Source organism: Siphateles boraxobius, unplaced genomic scaffold (assembly GCF_051911475.1).
Source record: "Siphateles boraxobius isolate OS27281-9 unplaced genomic scaffold, OSU_SipBor_1 130, whole genome shotgun sequence".
NCBI lineage: Eukaryota > Metazoa > Chordata > Actinopteri > Cypriniformes > Leuciscidae > Siphateles > Siphateles boraxobius.
The window spans coordinates 27,348,509-27,364,907 of NW_027508734.1; positions in this window are offsets into that span (position 1 = coordinate 27,348,509).

Sequence of the window (16,399 nt, forward strand, 5' to 3'; positions counted from 1 at the left end):
ATCAAATATTTTCAACCCAGCCCTACTTTACATGATATTTTAAAAAAGCTGAATTATAGCTTTAGTCCAACTAAAATCAAAGCTTTAATGAGCATCCTCTAAATGCCTGTGTATTTCTGATCCATTTCCCACAGATCCATGAAAAGTTTACACATTCAAAGTTTGTACATCCACTAAAGAAACCAATTATGAAAAAACGGATGTCTAAAATGTCACTTAATAAATCTCACCTCTCTCTCTCTCTCTCTCTCTCTCTCTCTCTCTCTCTCTCTCTCTCTCTCTCTCTCTCTCTCTCTCTCTCTCTCTCTCTCTCTCTCTCTCTTTCTCTTTCTTTCTTTCTTTCTTTCCTTCACCCAGTGATATAGCAAATAATCATCTCTTCTTTGCCAGTTGTTGTGACAGCACACTGTGCCACGGTGAATATTTCAGTATGTGTAAAAGTTGAAGCAATCAGCACCGGTCTTATACTGCTTGCTTAGCAGGAGGTGTTAAAAAGTATTGGCAGCTGACATAGCCTGACTTAATATCCAGCTCAGTGATTTAATAGCTTCTGTTGGATGCTTAACTGCTGTTTTTTCTTGTATTGATTTATAAGCTCATCAAATGTACAATGACTTTTCACCCACCATGGGAGCTATTGAACCCACCACTTGATATTTCATATCAGCTCAATACAGTAATTACACACAATTTGGCAATATTTCCATCGTAGAATATAAGGTGTGGAGACATCACAGCAAGAATGTGAGTCAGTGAGAGATGTTTGTTCTATTTTGGATGCTTGAGAACATGCAAATGCATGTATGTGTCTGGTTGCTTCTATATCTATTTTAACTGAAAGCTATTTTGCTGTATGTAAATCCATCATAATTAGTACTCATGCGTGCTTCTCACTTTAGCCAAAATAGTGCCTACATGTTGAGCATTATAGGTAAATAACATCAGTGTGTTCAAGAATCCCAAGAACTGCCATATCTTTCCCTGTCAATAACCAACATACTGCTCCCCATCAATCCATCTCTCCATCTTTTTATCTGTTGGAGTTTTGTCCTCCATAATTCAGTTATCGTGGGAAACCATAATGAAATTTCTGCATTGTTTGTTATTCTCTCACAGTCTGCAATTCATCCCATCATACAACTAAATTGAAGTGTCCTTCTGCCTGTTAAATACAGAGAAAGAGACCCTTTATATGGCCCGTTATATTTCAGACCTCTCTGGGCAGCCTGTCTCTCTGAGGGGAATTAAGTTAAGCATGTGGTTGAAATGGTTGGTTATGAGTGGAAGCATTACAGCAACAGGCTTTTAAAATCCATTTTGCTGTCTCTGATTAGATTTGGTGTTATCATCACTGCAGTGCTGAAATGACAGTAGCTTGTTCATATTTCTGAAGAAAAGCATAAATCCAGATAATTGTGGCCTGTCTTCTCCAGTTAAGGCTGATGAAGAAATATGGCCCGCAAAAACCACAAGTCACTTACGTCTCCTTTTAAGGCTGCGCCTGCATGGGGTCTCTCTGTTTCTTCCTTACCCTCATCCATCCATCCATCCATCCATACTACTATAGCCTATCTAAACTGCTGTTTGAGGTCAGTAAGGTTATTTGTTCATTTATTTATTTTACTTGTTTTATTTAACACATTAAACTGATCAAAAGGGACAGTAAAGACCTTTTCAATGTTGCAATCGATTTGTATTTAAAATAAATGCTGTTCTTTTGCATTTGCATCTATTCATCAAAAGATCCTGAAAAAAATATGTATCACAGTTTCCACAAAAATAATAAGCAACACATCTGTTTTCAACAATGATAACAAGAAGAAATGATTCTTGAGCACAAAATCAGCATACTTGAAAGATCACATTTCTGAAAGATTATGTGACACTGAAGACTGGAGTAATGATGCTGAAAATTCAGCTTTGCCACCACAGGATTAGAATATCTAAAAATGGAAAAACAGTAATTTTTAAAGTGTAATAATATTTTACAACAATATTTTACTGTATATTTTGTCAAATAAAAGCAGCCTTGGCAAGCATAAGACGGTGTTTTATAGCATGTCTAAAAACAGCCTGGCATTTTGGTAGTATTTTTAGGACTGCCAAATTTCATAAACATTCAGAGCCAAAATGCTGCAAGTGAAGTCAAATAACAAACAATTCTCTCACAACATTTACAAAGTTAAATCCTTTTCCTCAGGGTTACATAACCCTCATGGCAAAGTGTAAAGCAACCAGCTGTGTAAATCTATACTAATCTGGCAACACTATTGCAGTTAACCAACACTACAAAACTGGCAATCACTAAGTCGGGATGCCATTTGCTTTGAGTGTGAGCAAAGCTAAAACTCCGCTTTTGCCAGACTTCCTAGCACCTGCAGAGCGGTGGAGTGTGTTGTAATGGCAGTTGTATAATGGCCTGTTTAACACTATTAATAGGAACAGCGCACCTGATGAAAACAATGAGCAAACCCAAGAGATTGAGTGTCTGCCAACACTAAACCCAACCATTCAAACTGAACACAGATAAAGTTACAGTTCACTACTCTGGACTGCATTAAACTAATGGCGTTCATTGATATGGCTCAAAATGGAGTTGTTTTTCAAAATATTCTTTAGAATAAGGAATGGCTTGAGTGCTTAACATATGGCCCAGCAGATTACTAATTGAATATTCCATCTCTTATTTTGTGTATCACCTTTCGTCAAGGCAGCATACAACCTCTCACATATTGCATATGTTATTTCGTCCATAAATTACATGTGGCGTCACATGATATTATCAGCTGTAATCATGAATAGGGAGGCAGTTGGCCATTAGTGTGGGAGGATGAAGATGAGTAGATTAACTCATTGCTTATCACATTTTGCTAGAGAGCATGTGAAATCTATACAATACACACCATATTTAGATTGAAAACGATCTCTGTAATATATATGGACATTTTGGGGAAAAGTTAAAAGCACTTCTAATTATTACACGCACTATTCTGTTAGAATGTTTGTAAAGTTTTTTTATTAGAAATTAATATTTTTATTCAGCTGGGATGCATTAAATTGATCAAAAGTGACAATAAAGACACTTATGTTTTATTTCAAATAAATGCTGTTTTTTAACTTGCTGATCTTTTGAACTCTGAACTGCAGCACAACATTTATAGTAATAAGAAATGTTTCTTTAACATCAAATCAGCATATTAGAATGATTTCTGAAGGACCATGTGACACTGAAAACTGGAGATATGGCTGCTGAAAATTCAGTTTGAAAGTACAATTTGAAAATTTAAATTGTTATAACATTTCACAATATTACCGTTTTATTGTATTTTTGATCAAATAAATGCTGCCTTGATAAGCAGACTTCTTTCAAAAACATATATACACATACAGTAGGCCTGTGTGTGTGTGTGTGTGTGTGTGTGTGTGTGTGTGTGTGTGTGTGTGTGTGTGTGTGTGTGTGTGTGTGTGTGTGTGTGTGTGTGTGTGTGTGTGTGTGCGTGCGTGCGTGCGTGCGTGCGTGCGTGTGCGTGTGCGTGCGTGTGCGTTTGTGAATTTTTTTTTTTGTTATTTCATTATAAGAGAAGCAGTGCAGTGATAATGTTTGGGTTGGTTTTTAAAGGTACAGCAGAAGCCAAGAGATTTCTATTCCCCCAAGCCCCCCCCCCTTTCTGAGATTCTGTTTGAATGGTTTGTTCAGATTAACATATGTTAAAAGAGGGAGCAATAAATGATTTTAGTTTGCTTTTAATGCAAGGACTGTAGCCTTAACCATAACTCTGACACAAGCCCACTGTCTAGGGCTGTTTTATGATTACATCACAATGGTAAAGTTATGGTATGGCTGTATTGTTTTGGATCAGTGGTATATTGCTTTTGATATCTGTGCTTTTATAATAAGTACAGGCTCCATTTGGGTCATTATGTTCTCTCTAATGCCTGTTCCTTTTGTCAAAATGTTCTACAATATATCTAGCAAGGCATGCTTTGTGTGAATAATTGAAGATATCAGAATTTTAGAAGTTAATAAGCTCAGTGTTCAGCCATGTTAGAGGCGTACTTTGACAAATGCATTATATTTCCTCCTCCCTGATGCACTTACTATCTGTTACAGCTAATATAAATATGCAAATCTGCCTGTTGAACTTTACTGGGGCTGCTGTGATTCGTCTCTTTAAGATATTCATTTGCATGACTGAAGCACCCATGCATCATGCCACTGTCATTCTGAAAGCAAATATTAATCAATTTTGCGTGATGTACCCCATCCCCCAGAAATCCCTGTTTCTTTGTTTGACTGTAACATTCGCTTTTTAACGTTTACTTGCTTTACAATTTAAGAATGGTCTTTGTGCATGACCCAGCTATTGTTGTATCTGCCCCTTGTACAATAGTGAACAGAGATGGTGGCATAATGAAATTGATTCATCTGTGTGAATTACATATGAATTTAATTAGATTGAGTTATGTCCAATATCATCACAAAGGCTCTCTTTGAACTTTAAACCAATATTTCCGTGAGCGGGTGATGTTCTTCGGTCCTGATTGACAGTGGTGTGGTTTACGTGTGGTCGGGTGTCCATTTCTACAACACTAAAAAGGAGAATTCAGTGACTCCAGGATAAAACCAGAACCTGAAATCCATGAATGCAATTAGAATAATAAGACATTATAGGGGTATTGCCAATCAAATAGGCTAATTATCTTTGCACTGCAGAGGTGGCACAGAAGCTGCATCTGAAGTGGCATTTAGCTGTATTTTCACAGACTGTTTAATGCTGCTCAGAGATGCCATGAATGCATATACACCGCAGTTACAATAAATAATGTTAAGAGATTAATGTTTTAAACAAACTACATTGAAGATAGTCATATGAAATATTTGAGAAAAAAAAATATACTTTAAATTTGAAACTAAAACCGCTTTCGGTGGCGTCAAATCACTGTCAAATCATGTCGTTCATACAACCAATTAGCTCAAAACTTCATGAATGGGTCTTTGATTCATTGACTGAATCATTTGAATCATTAAAAAATGCTGAATCATTCAGGAACGAAACACCATTGTGTTGATTGGAGACACAACGGTTCTGATATGATTCTATTCTACTGTGATTGGCGGAATAGAGCAAAAACAGAGGATACTGACAATAATGTGTATAAAATGTACTGTAAAAATTAAATCAGTAAAATAACAGAAAAGGTACTGGCAGCTTATTACCCGGACATTATCCAGTAATTTTAAGGACATTTCCATTAACCCTAAAACATATTGCAATGAAGTTCAAAATTAAAAATAGAGGTAAAACATGGAAAATACTGTCAAATTAATACAGTACGGTGTGCCCTATTTTTACGGAGTGTATGTGATTTATATTAACTGAAACATTGCCGATTTTAATTAATTAATTATACCACTGCATAACCTATGAAACAGAGATGATCTCAAGGCTGTGCCAGTAGGCAGAGATGATATTTCAAAACTGGACTATCCAACCTAAAACTGGAGAGTTGGATGCCCTAGGTAGGCATTGCAGTATCTGCATGAACCCATCTGGATTAATGCATACAAACCCTACATTTACACATACCAACTACAGTAAATGTTTTATTCTAAACTCTGTCATGCTCAAGAACATTTAAGGAAACACAGATATGGGTCTGACTCACTCCCTGAATTAAAGGTGCTCTAAGCGATGTCACACGTTTTTTAGGCCAAAACATTTTTTGTCACATACAGCAAACATCTCCTCACTATCCGCTAGCTGCCTGTCCCCTGAACACACTGTACAAAATGCGGTCCCTGCAGACACCCCAGGCTCCAAAAACGGCAACAAAAACAAACTAGGCTAACCCGTACCATGAAACTTAACAAACTGTTCCAGCCAATAACCGACAAGAAGGATTTGGGGGTGGGTTTTGGGGGGCTAGTGTGCGGATGAGGAGGAGGGAGGGTCTAGCTATAGGCTCAGTTTTGTTTGACAATACTGCTAACGTCAACAAGAAGTGACGTCACCCAACATCGCTTAGAGCACCTTTAAGTTTCCATCATGATTCATTCATAGCAGAGAACATTAGAACTCCAACAGCCTGCAGTCAAACAGAGAAGGGGATAGGAGCACAAAGTCAGCATGCTTTCTTCTCTGTGTACTCTCTCATCCTCTCCAGCAGAGTTAAGAGCATTGAACTGCACACATTCAAAACACAAATAAACTAGATGTTAGATAAATAGCCAGTTATTTGCAGCATAGCTGGAAATCAAAAGCCCAAGACTTGGAATAAAATACAAACCTATCCAGAGGGCCAGCTCTTTGTCTCTCTCTCTCTCTCTCTCTCTCTCTCTCTCTCTCGCTCTCTCGCTCTCTCTCTCTCTCTCTCTCTCTCTCTCTCTCTCTCTCTCTCTCTCTCTCTCTCTCTCTCTCTCTCTCTCTCTCTCTCTCTCTCTCTCTCTCTCTCTCCTCTCCCTCTCCCTCTCCCTCTCCCTCTCTCTCTCTCTCTCTCTCTCTCTCTCTCTCTCTCCCTCACACACAGACACAGCCCCGGTGGGATCCCCAGTCAGACAAACAATGATAAAGTAGTTCTCTTATGCCTTTGACACTCTGAGGAGATGCAGACCTCAAAACGTCTAACTAATAAACCCTGTCTGACTGCCACAAACCTGTGTACACAGATATCAAATGTAATGTTAGTGATGCCTCTGTGTTTCTTGAAGAATATTGTTTATTAAGGTATTGCACATGTTCCCCAATCTAATGGGAAAAGGTCAATGTAAGGTAAAAATAAAGTAAATCAGGCCACTTTTTTGTCACTGAGGTGATTTTTTTTCTCTTTCAGAATTCAGTCTAATAGCCGCTGAAAAAGACAACATGTGGTCTGGATGAGCAATCTTACCTAAAGCCTGGCTCAGACTACAGGAGTTTTTAAATCTTAACGATTGTGAAATCCGGTTGCATCACGCACATAAGGAGAATCTTTACAGATTTTCTTTTTTCAAATGTCAAACCTGCACACGCTAAGATTTAAAAACTGTGGCTCACCACAAGATATTCTTAAGATTATCATGCCAGACTTAGAACCTCACGTGATCTCATGGGGAAGCGGATGTAAATAAAATGGATACTGTGTCGCGGCAACTGACGCGTTGTTGCCACACTTCGTCCAGCCGTTCCTCCATCTCCGTTTTCCACCGAAACCGTACAGCTGCTTGTTGTTTTGCGGTCGCCATTTTAAAAGTTCCGTCACTTCCGTCTTCCGTTTGTAGACTTGTTTCTCATTGGCTAATGTGGAAGTACTGACATAATCATAGTAGCAATCATTCCAATTAAAAATCCTAAATATCAAACATGATTGATATTGTCAGGGGGAGATCGCGAGGTGTAAGATTTGAACGCTTCGCATTACCAGATTACTAGGCCGAACATCGGAGCCAACCGATGTCCTGGACGTGATTTTTTTTCTCCAAAAGTCGGGAGGGGTAAATCGAACATAAATCGACCTGAAACTCCTGTAGTCTGCGCCCGGCTTAAGTGAACAAAATAAACCGACTGGGTTTCATCTGGGTCCCGCTGAATTAAAAGGGCACACGAGGAGAGCAAAAAGTTTGATTGTGCGCAAGACCCGCGAAGTAACGGAGGGAGGACGGATGAGTGGATGGGTGGGGGTGCAGTTGCCGAAAGGTCAAGCATGTAATATAAGAGCAGGAGCTTGGCCATCTCCGTCAGACAAAAGCCCACGGCAGACACTCCTCTGTTCTCTCTCTTCTCTTAATTACAGTCATATCACCCTGCCACCGCCGCTTGTCCTTAACATATTCCTCTTTATTTGGAGTCCTTTTTTCTCAGCTAATGGAATGTCAGCTCTCTGCTATTCCCTCTCCTCATCTCGCACCGATCAAAGTGACCTCTGCCTCTCCGCCAGCGCGCAAATCAATACGCACACTGACAGAAAACCACACAACATATAATAAATGACAATCTGCGCACACACGCACACGGGCCGTCCTGTGGCATATCTGACAAAAGCCTTTCATAGCAGTCATTCTGGCACGATGGCAGTGAGTTATGTTTAAGAGAGGATTGGCGGAGCGCTCGGGTCTGCGCAGGTGTGGATATTACAGGGCAGGTTCGGTTAAAACATCTCTCCTCGGTGTGTGAGAACGCCTGTCCCGGCCCGGGGCTGACAGCACCAATGCCATTACAGTTGTAGCTGTTTATTGTGGTTGTCTTGCTGGGAGAGGTTCTATCCAAAGCAATTTTCCTTAAGGGGGCAAATTGCTGGCGGAAAATTGTATGTGCTGTCGCTCAGCCATGATTGGCAGGGAGGCCGAGTTTGGCAACAGCGAATAAAGGAGAATGAAAGGATTTCATACTCGGAGCAAGTGAGCAATGGAGGGATGGATGGAAGAAGGAATGAGAAAAAGCACAGTGCATATTAAAATGTGTTGTGAAAAACGGGTGTGAAATTTCACACAATCCTGAAAACGACTGCTGTTCTTCCAGGTGGAGAGAGAGAAGCCAGGTGTTTGTGAAGACCTCATAGAACTAGTAAATCTCTCCCTCTATCTTTTTTTCCATCGGTGTGTGCTAGCTTTGTAAAGGATCAGGAGGATTTGTAACAGCTGGCATTCTTCCAGTCACTTGAAACAAAGAGAGAGAGAGGAGGAAAACAGTGAGGTGATGGAGAGAACGGCAGACGCTTGCATTCGGCCAACTTTGATAGCAGTTATTATCTGCAGGCAATCTAATTGAAATAAAGGGGTGAAGTGCTGTGAACTAGTTGAGTTGTCTAAACTCTTACGTTCTTTGTTTCTATTGCATTAACAGTGTGGGCGGCCTCTCTCTTTGTGTTCTGTCTGGTTTGCTTTTTATGTTCATAAACAAATACGAAATATTCTCTTTCTTTCTTTCTTTCTTTCTTTCTTTCTTTCTTTCTTTCTTTCTTTCTTTTTTCTTTCTTTCTTTCTTTCTTTGCTGTCCAAACTTCCTTATTTTCTGTCCATGCTTCTTTCTTTTCCTTCCTCCCATCCCTCCCTCGATTCTTACTATCTCCCTCCCTCCCATCCTCTTTCTTTTTCTTTCTTTCTTTCTTTCTTTCTTTCTTTCTTTCTTTCTTTCTTTCTTTCTTTCCCAAACTTCCTTATTTTCGGTCAATGCTTCTCTCTTTTCATTTATCCTATCCCTCCTTCCCTCAGTTCATTCTTTCTTTCCTGTCCATCTTTCTATCTTTCTTTCTTTCTTTCTTTCTCTTTATTTCTCCTTCCCTCCCTCAACCTTCCATTGTTTTTTTCTTTCTTTCTCCCTCCCTCCACCTTCGATAATTTTTTCTTTCTTTCTGTCCCTTTCTTTCTTTCTCCCTCTAACTTGCATCCTTCCTTCCTTCCTTTCATTCTTCCTTTCTTTGCTGTCCAAACTTCCTTATTTTCTGTCCATGCTTATTTCTTTTCCATCCTCCTATCCATCCCTCCCCCCCTCCGATCATTCTTTCTTTCCTGTTCATCCTTGTTTCTTTCATTCCTGTCCATCCATCTATCCTTCTTTCTTTCAGTCTTTCTTTCTTTCATTCCTCATCATCCTTTTCTTTCTTTCTTTCTTTATTTCTCTCTCCCTTCCTCTACCTTCCATCGTTTTTTCTTTCTTTCTTTCATTCTTTCTTTCTCCCTCCCTCTACCTTGCATCCTTCCTTCCCTCTCATCTTGCTCTATCTCTCCTCCCTCTGCAGATGGCGATTCAGCCTCATCCATTAACTGTTATTGTTTTTCCTGAACATGACATTGATTCAATTTAACACCAATCAATTTCAAACGCTTCTGACATTCAGATCTGACCTTAAGGCAAACAACTCATGAACTATGATCAGAATTAAACTTTTGCTAACGAGGTGATCTCTCAGCCTTGCCCAACAGCAATGTTCGCTAAAAATTAGATCAATTATTATAAGGCAAACAGACCCTAAGTTGATTACCCTGCCCTCACTAATTTGTGTAATTAATAACCAGGTCTGGACTAGAATAAGAAGTTTATTAATCCATATCTACAAGCCGGTAATGAAATTGCATGGGCAGGTCATCTATTTAGATGGTAATGTCATAATCAATGCTGCCACACCATACATGTTAATGAGCATTGTTATGAATTGTTACAGTTAGAGCTGTGTGTATGGAGACGTCAGCCTTTTTATGTTGTTATGTATGGCAATCAGATGCGTGAAAATGGCAAATCTAATTAGGAATTCCGACTGGAGCGGCTGGGAACACAGAGAGCAGTAGACGGTATCGGAGCTGACAGCTGCCAGCCGTAACGCCGAGTGTCGGAACAAAACCAGCATTCTGCACCACAACGGGAATGACAGGAAAAAAGGATGTATCACAAACGAATAATTGCACTCTGCGTGGCCTCTTGCCATACAGCACAATAGAACTGCCAGCACAGGAAGAAGATGCTATTGTGTGTGTACAAGCACTCTTTATGAGTTTTACCTTAGAGTCGAGGGATAGACTCATGTCATCTGCATGGCGATGAGGCTCCTGTTCTCACATTCAGTCTTCCTCTGCAGGCCCTGTTTGGTCCTCCTCTTCTACATGCTAGATACTGCACTGCATTCATCTGCTAAATTCACACATATAGAGAACTCATTCTAGTTATACGATTCATATATAAAGGGTTTACACTAATTCATAATATAAGGTTTCCTTATATTATGAATTAGTGTGTTAAAGTTTTATTGTGATGCAAGGGCCTTAAAAATTTGCCATGAGAAAAGTCTGCCACATTGGGGCCATTGGATCCCTTTGAAATGAAATATTCTATACATACACTACCGTTTAAAAGTTTGGGGTCGATACGATTTTTTATGTGGTTTGAAACAAAGTCTCTTCTGCTCTGATTTCGATTAAACCCCTCTTTCTGAAATATGAAATGTGCGGTGATTGGTTAGCTGGCCCAGTGTGTTGTGATTGGCAGCGCTTAGCGTGTGTTCTGGAAATGTACCGTCTCTCCATAACTGCGAGTTCTTCTCTAGTGTAAATATTAAGGTTATTTCAAACCAATTTGAGCCTGATTTAGATCCTGACAATATTAATGAACAAAAGGGCCGTGCAGAACGGATTTCATGCACAGACTTTGCAAGCACGGATTTCACAGGACATTTCAGAGTGATTTTTTTTTTGTCATTTTATTATACATTATAGATACAATGTCATCCACCATTTAATCATGATATTTGACGGAAAACTAAGGTAATACAAACAATAATCGATCACAAAACCATGGTTAACCAGCAGTGAACCGTCTTACAAAAGCGAGAGCTTACAAAAGCAACAGAAAACAAGCTGTTCTCCATAAAATGTGCAGTGCACTGATAAACGTTGGGGTTATAATGTTCAGGAACAGTGTTTAAAATAAACTTTAACCACTAAGTTCGTCAGCCAAACAAAAGAGTTCTGGAAACGTTGTGGAAAAAAACAGTGTCTCTTTGATATAGTGACAACACTTTCTTCTCTAATGCAGCTCAACCAGGCCTCGTACACTTTTTTCGCGTATTCCATGAGCACGGATTATTTAAATTAGTAACATTGTGACTTCATATTCAAATCGCGTTGTAGTCCAAACGAGCCATTTTTTGTAGTTCTTGAAAAGGGGATTCTGTTCAACAACACTCTTTGGAGTGGACTTTGAGCTTTGCAAACTTGCAGATCTTTTTTATGCTCAAACAGCAACATTACACACTAACTAAAGTTGAAAAAAGTGGAAAAGCATAATAGGACCCCTCTAAAAGGAAGTGAATATGTCGGGTATACAGAGAGATATGCCATTCACTAACATCGATTCACTATTTACTACTATTAATAATAAACACTAGCAGTTGGAAATATATATTTGATGAAACCTGAATTTACTGTAAGTGTACTGTTAGTAACACAGTCCTTGTGTCCTAGTAAGCACCTGTAAATAATGCAGTGTTAGAGACAGATGAAAGGAAAGAAGAGAAAATGAAAAGTGCACAGGTGTGCAGTCAAACACACCAGTCCTGCCACAAGTTGCACACCAATGCTAACTGCTTTTAGCACCTTACACAAGCCACTGTGCGTGATGCCTGTTATAAGCTTAACTATTTTACACATGCACCCTGCATATGTAGCTCTGCAACACCTGTTCTTCAGAGCCAACTGCAGCATCTGCTACACAGCTCATTAATGACTACACAGATACACACCAACATGTATTTCAACAATGTGTATTTTTCTCCTATCTCTCACACCTTTCGCAGTTCGTATTAAACCTCTATACATTTCCCTTTGATTAGTGAAGACTGTGTTTTACAACTAAAATGACAAAGTCTGGTCTAAGTTTGATCACAGGCATCAAGATGATCATTAAGAGCTTGAGATGAAACTTAATCAAAGAGATTGTTTAAAGAAGGGTGAATAAGAAGAGGTAATGCTATCATCAGTCATCATCCCAGCATTACCTGCTCTAGTTTTTGAGCTTTGAAGACGGCCAATAAAAGCTGCTGTTAGGATGAAGTTAAAGTGATTCTCTGGGTTTATATTGGGTTAGTACTGATTGGCTTTAAATTGCTCTGTCTCGAGATTCCCTTTCATCTTTACTGCTGGAAATCACTGTTTTCCTGTTGTCTGAGTAGGTTTAAACATTTACTTTCTCTCTCTCTCACCAGTTTGCATAGATGTTTTCCCTTGGGAAAAGGAGGAACAGCTCAAGGAGTGAATTTCAAATAACTAGCAGTAAAGGTAAAGAACAAGACACATTGAATCAGTAAACAATTGTCAAATTGCAGCCAGTGTTTGTATATTTCCATGCTGAGTGCACAGATTATAGGTATGTGCACTATGGAAAACCAGATATAGGCAAAGCTGAAGTTCAACCTCTGTGAAAGATGCATATTCACACGCAGTTTTAAGAAAGACATGATGTGATATTTGCTTCTTGAATCTCTTTTCATTCATTTTCAACATACTTTATCTTTGTGTCAAGAAGGCAGTGGCTCCGAAGCTTCAAAGCACTAATGCTACAGCTACGGACTCAAAAATATTTTCGGCTGAATTCATTTTAAATGTAGTACATGTTCTAAATTTCTTAACATGAAATGTCAACATGTCAACTCAACTTCAAAATGTTGTATCTGAAGCTGAATTGAGTATGAATCAATTATCAAAGCAATTCAAATAAAGTATAAACACTGATAAACATGTTTTTACAGTAGGCCTCTATGGTTGCACAGTTACAGACTATGCACTCCTACTGTCTACATATTTCCACTAAAATGTCATTGCTACACGAACATCTATTCTAGCAAACTGTGGTCTAGCAAACTCTTCCTGTCATATTTCTAATAACTGTCAATCACAACTAATTATATTTATCATTATTTTGATTAGTTGACAAAAGCTGTAAGGTGTAAATATTTTCCAGTAAAAGCACAGCTATGAAATAGTTCCAGGTCTGTTGAACGATTACAGTTCCAGATCACTTTGGCAAATTATTTCATTTAATTTATCGGTTCTTGCAGACTACAACAGCAAAAGAACCCAGGGGGTGAAAAAACACTGGCCAAGTTACTAGCTCTTAACCAATGTTTTGGAATTAGCAACAGTGGATTGGGATAATTCTACACACACACACAAGCACTTTAAGAACAAAAACCTGGCAACTGTCTTGAAATAAAACATGTGAACAATGTCTTAAGGTAGCTGTTGTATAAGTAGAATAATTGATTCTGGTCTGTTAAATTATTGAAAAATAATGTAACCCACGTCAATATTTTTTTTTTCCTTATGTAGGCCTATAGTCAATAATATTTATTAGAGTAAGCATAACATTATAATATACTGATACTGTATCAATATATTAAAATGTTATGCTTATTCTAACAAATAACAATTTATTAGAGTAAGCATAACATTTTAATGTATCATTGATACATTAATGATACATGTATCAAAGCCTGGTTGTATCAATGATGCATAAGATTTTGAATACCTTTAGCGTGAAGGTCGATCGTCTTAATGTTGTGTTGTCCTGTTGTGGGGCACTTCCTCAAGATTTAATTTTGTGGGTAATGTTCGCATAATTTCCATACACTGCGCTGCACCAGAAGTTGTGGTGGCAACTGAGGCTTAATGCAAAACCATTGTGCCGCTCATTAGAAAACACAAAATACACTACAGTCACCAGCTCTCACTATTCAGCATTATGGTTACTGCCAAAACGTACTCAAAAACATAAAATAAGACTTAACTTCAACATGTACTCTCCCATTCATTCCCATGCAAAGCATGCTGGAAATTAGAAATCCTCTGGCCATTTTCAGTTAATAGCAAAAATAAAAATGTTTCATGTAGTCCTAACATAAAGGAATTAACCCCTTTAACCTGTTACTCTCCTAAGTGCGGAATTGCAGTGAAATACATTTTTAAAAATCCTTTTTTGTACTACAGCCTATGTCAACATCATATGCTACAGCTCAGATAGTCATGTCTCATTTGAAAGGTCTCACGGAGTAGAATACAAAAAGCATAATTGTTTGGGGGTTAGACTAAACTTGAGCGAGTTTTTGTACTGAAGCTCGCAAACACCATGTAGGCCTAAATAATATATACTGATGCGTAAATTTGTCATGTTTTCGTTCATAACTTCATGATCGTGGAAAATAACACAATATTATTTACATCAGATCATGATACAACACATAAAACTCCACAGGCGCTAACTAAAAACAAATATGTAGGGTTCACGTGGCGCTTTTGCTCGAAACTTCATTAAACATGTACAGATAGTAGAAATTGGCACATTATTTACATTGGATGCTCCCAACTGAAATGAGTCCAAAATCAACATAATCCGTCGATAACGAGGAACTACCATTTTAAAAATGCCGATTAGGTGGTGTCAATGGCTAAACACAAAGGTTCCAAATGCTGTAACTTTTTATTACTTAAAGGTGCACTCTTTGTAACATTTAGGAGGATCTGTTGACAGAAATGCAATATCATATACATAACTATGTTTTCTGTGGTGTATAAAGACCTGCATAATGACCGTTATGTTTTTATTGCCTTAGAATGAGTCAATTCTACCAACATACACAGCGGGTCCCCTTACATTGAAATAGCCATTTTGCGCCGGCATCTTTCTACAGTAGCCCTAATGTTGTTCTTTGTGCAAAGAAGCTAGCTAAAGTCAGCGAATAAAACACTGACACAATGATGAACAAATAACAATAATATTTGCAATAACATATCGTTTTACTGAATAATTAAGTAAACCTCATTTCTTATTTTATCTTAGTAAAGAAACCTTATTGCTTAACTGGCTAAGCCATTTTTTTTAATCACTTTTTATGTGTTTTCTCAGCATGAGAATCTCCAAATGTAATGAGTTTTTTTCCCCTAAAAATCGAAAAAGTTTTATATCAAACAATACTTACCTTTTGACTCCTTGCTATTGTTTGGAAGTTATGAGTCTACTTTTGTGTATGCTACAAAAGCAACTCTAAAAATGTCTTCAGGGCTTAGGTAAACTTCTGTTTTACAAATGTAAGTGGATTGCACACAATAAAGTTAAGTTAAATAAAATGTTCAAGAATTGAGTTCTGTTAGCTTAAGCAGCAAAATAATTTTTTGAGTCCGCAAAGAAAAAGCACACGTTAACCAATCATTATATTCCTGAACTATCATCGGGAGTGTACACCTCTAACAACAGCAGATCTTCTGTTGTCAGAATCAAAGTTGACAGAGAAGAAAACCATATGCTTTGATTTTATTTGACATTCACCCCCCAAGGCGATAGTCTAATGGTGAGAATGGCAATACTGTTTTCCATCTGGTCAGATAGCGCCAACGTAGGTTAAATTAGCACGTGGCACACAGCAGGCATATGCCACAGCATAAAGCTACAAGAGAGCATTGCGAGCCAGCTGTTGTGACGACAAATACTAGCATGACAATTGTGCAGTTCGCAGGCTTGCAATGGACGTAATACAACAAGACTAAAAGGCAGAGATGTGTTTGAGTTGCTTAAGTGGAGTGTACAATTTTATTTGTAAGAAACAATTTATAAAACTCCAACAGACTTAATTATGAGTTTCCAAATGCACAGTTTACGAAAAACACTTTATTTTAATGTGTCCTTGTTACACGTTACATTACTATTGTAACAAGAGTAAATTATCAATATTTACTAGCAGCTAACCAACCCCTAAACCTAAAGTAAGTACATGCTGTTAATTAATTACTCAGTACTTATTTGTGTAATTACACCATAACAAGGACACATTAAAATAACCCAGAAATGTATATGGCTACATCTACAGGTACAACTGAACATGTAATGGCCATGACCATACGAGGTCATCAGGGGCGGGGACTCAATGTGGGGTGTGAGGTGTG